The sequence below is a fragment of the Piliocolobus tephrosceles genome, chromosome 14 (genome assembly GCF_002776525.5).
Source record: "Piliocolobus tephrosceles isolate RC106 chromosome 14, ASM277652v3, whole genome shotgun sequence".
Classification (NCBI taxonomy): Eukaryota; Metazoa; Chordata; class Mammalia; order Primates; family Cercopithecidae; genus Piliocolobus; species Piliocolobus tephrosceles.
In genome coordinates this window covers 13,935,747-13,939,632 of record NC_045447.1, presented here as the reverse complement: position 1 = coordinate 13,939,632, position 3,886 = coordinate 13,935,747, and the positions used below count along the sequence as shown (strand labels likewise).

Genomic DNA, 3,886 nt, shown 5'->3' with positions numbered 1-3,886 from the left:
ACACACACACACACACACACACACACACACACACACACACACACACAGACCAATGGAAAAGAATAGAGAACCCAGAATAAATCCACACATTTACAGTCAAATCATTTTCAACAAAGGCACCAAGAACATACACTGGCGAAAGGACAGGCACTCCAGTAAATGGCAATGGGAAAGTAAGATGTCCATATGCAGAAGAAAGAAACTAGATCCTATTATCTTACCACCTAAAAAAATCAAATCAAAATGGGTTGAAGACTTATATGTAAGACCTGAGACTACACTACTATTACAAGAAAACACTGGGGAAATGCTTCAAGACACTGGTCTGGCAAAGATTTTTGGAGTTAGACCTCAAAAGCACAGTCAACAAAAGCAAAAATTGACAAATAGGGTTGTATCAAGCTAAAAAGCTTCTGCATAGCAAAGAAAACAACTGACAAAGAGACAACCTAAAGAATGGGAGAAAATATTTGCAAATTATCCCACTGACAAGAAATTAATAACTAAATATACAAGGAACTCAATAGCAAAAAGCTCCAAATAATCCAAAAATGGGAAAAAAAAAGATCAAGACATTTCTCAAAAGTAGACACACAAATGGCTAACAGATACATTTTTTAAAATACTCAACATCATTGATCATTGAAGGAATGAAAATCAAAACCACAAGATATTATCTCACCCCATTAAAATGGCTATTATAAAAAAGACTGGTGCTGGTGAGGATGCAGAGAAAGGGGAACACTTCTACACTTTTGATGGGAATGTAAATTAGTTCACCCATTGTGGAAAACAGTATGGAAGTTCCTCAAATAACTAAAAATAGAACTACCATATCATCAATTCCACTGCTGGCTATATTTCCAAAAGAAAGGAAATCTGTGTATCAAAGAGATATCTTGCACTCCCATGTTTATTGCACCACTATTCACAATAGCCAAGATGTGAGACACGAAATCAACCTAAGGGTCCATCATCAAATGAGCAGATAAATAAAATATGTATAAGTACACAATGGAATATTATTCAGCCATAAAAAAGAATGAAATCCCATCATTTCCAGCAACATGGATGGAACTGTTAAGTGAATAAGTTGGGCACTGAAAGACAAATATCACATGTTCTCACTCATATGTGGGAGCTTAAAAAAAACAACTGATCTCATGGAGGTAATGAATAGAATGGTGATCACCAGAGGCTGGGAAGGATAGAGGGGCAGTGGGGGATGAGGAGAGGTTGGTTAATAGGTACAAAAATACAGTTAGAGAAAAGGAATACGTTCTAATATTTGATAGCACAGTAGGGCAACTGTGGTTCACAACAATTTACCGCTTATTTCAAAATGGACAGAAGAAAGTATTTGGAATGTTCCAAGACAAACAGCTGATAAATGCTGTAGATCATGATTTCTCTATTACCCCAATTTGATCATTACACATTGTATGCATGTATCAAAATATCACATGTACCCTATAAATATATAAAATTATATATCGATTAAAATAACAACAGCAACAAATAACTTTCCAAAACAGAAAGCAGTAGGCCCAGATGGGCTCACTGGTGAATTCTAGTAAACACTTAAGGAAGAAATTATACCAATTCTCTACCATCTCTTTTTAAACTTGAAACACTCAGGAATAGTCTGTCACTTTAGGAAAAAGTCTGTCCTAAGGGGTATAATCACCACCACCACTCTCCAAACCCTGGCAATGCCCCCAAAAGGCACTGTCAATGCTTTAGTGAAGACTATAAATAGGTAATAAAAAGAAAGGACTTTGGAGAACAAAAAACAAGCAAACAACAAACTGAACTGCATTACTAGTTCTTTTTGTTTTTCTTTTTTTGAGACAGAGTCTCACTCTGCTGCCCACACTGGAGTGCAGTGGTTCCATCTCGGCTCACTGCAACCTCAGCTTCCCAAGCACAAGCGATCCTCCTGCCTCAGCCTCCCAAGTAGCTAGGACTACAAGTGTGTGCCACTATGCCTGGTTAATTTTTGTATTTCTTTTTGTAGAGATGGGGTTTTGCCATCTTGCCCAGGCTGGTCTCAAACTGCTGGGCTCAAGTGATCCATACACCTCGGCCTCCCAAAGTGCTGGAATTATAGGCATGAGCCACTGCGCCCAGCCAGTGGCTCCGTCTTACTAATCTTTTATCTCAGCCAAAAATTGAGTTTGATTACTGGCTTTGTCTTATGAATCTTGGAGAAGTTAGTTAATCTTGTCAGATCTCAATTTCCAAATACGTATGGAAGAGGAAATGACCATACCGACTTAATAAGGATGTTGTAAGAATTCAAAGTAACAATTATGTAAAGTACCTACCATGGGGATTGGCCCCACAGTGGCTGTCTTCTTTTCTTTTTGCCCAATCTACTTTGCCATCTTTGCCCAGATGATAAAACTGGGGACAAAAATACAAAGTACAAATACGAAGTTCTACTATGTATATGGTTTACACTAAAATAGGCCTCATTATATATCTAAAGAAATTATCCAAAATCCATGGCTTTAATTATACAATCAAAGCATTAACACTGGGCTAGTCTCTTTTACATAGAAAATATGCATTTTCCTGGCAGCCATAGAGTAATAGTTTAAGATCTGTGCCTCCATCCCAATCCTACCCATACAATTTGATCCTCTTCCCAAGTAGACATTGGCACCTGACCACTTCTGCCTCTCCCACGAAACAAAGAGGTCCAGAAGCTTGACAGCCAATCTAATTTAAGTCCAAAGGAAAAGAAAACTATGTCCAAGTAATGGCAGAATAAAGGGGAAAAAAAAAAATCTGAGCTAGTTAAAAGCCATAAGTAGAAAGCTGAAACTGGATCCTTTCCTTACTCCTTATACGAAGATTAATTCAAGATGGATTAGAGACTTAAATGTTAGACCTAATACCATAAAAACCCTAGAAGAAAATCTAGGTAGTACCATTCAGGACATAGGCATGGGCAAGGACTTCATGTCTAAAACACCAAAAGCAACGGCAGCAAAAGCCAAAATTGACAAATGGGATCTCATTAAACTAAAGAGCTTCTGCACAGCAAAAGAAACTACCATCAGAGTGAACAGGCAACCTACAGAATGGGAGAAAATTTTTGCAATCTACTCATCTGACAAAGGGCTAATTTCCAGAATCTACAAAGAACTCAAACAAATATACAAGAAAAAAACAAACAACCCCATCCAAAAGTGGGGAAAGGATATGAACAGACATTTCTCAAAAGAAGACATTCATACAGCCAACAGACACATGAAAAAATGCTCATCATCACTGGCCATCAGAGAAATGCAAATCAAAACCACAATGAGATACCATCTCACACCAGTTAGAATGGCAATCATTAAAAAATCAGGAAACAATAGGTGTTGGAGAGGATGTGGAGAAATAGGAACACTTTTACACTGTTGGTGGGATTGTAAACTAGTTCAACCATTATGGAAAACAGTATGGCGATTCCTCAAGGATCTAGAACTAGATGTACCATATGACCCAGCCATCCCACTACTGGGTATATACCCAAAGGATTATAAATTATGCTACTACAAAGACACATGCACACGTATGTTTATTGAGGCACTATTCACAATAGCAAAGACTTGGAATCAACCCAAATGTCCATCAGTGACAGACTGGATTAAGAAAATGTGGCACATATACACCATGGAATACTATGCAGCCATAAAAAAGGATGAGTTTGCGTCCTTTGTAGAGACATGGATGCAGCTGGAAACCATCATTCTTAGCAAATTATCACAAGAAGAGAAAACCAAACACCGCATGTTCTCACTCATAGGTGGGAACTGAACAATGAGTTGAACTGAACAATGGACTCGGGAAGGGGAACATCACACACTGGGGCCTATCATGGGGAGGGGGG

The 3,886-nt window shown here is 38.2% G+C and overlaps 1 protein-coding gene across 2 annotated transcripts in view; it reads right to left on the bottom strand.

Moving 5' to 3' along the window:
* Positions 1-3,886, bottom strand: part of NR6A1 (nuclear receptor subfamily 6 group A member 1) — a 260,459-nt gene that overhangs the window by 134,179 nt on the left and 122,394 nt on the right. The gene's annotated exons all lie outside the window — the stretch shown is intronic.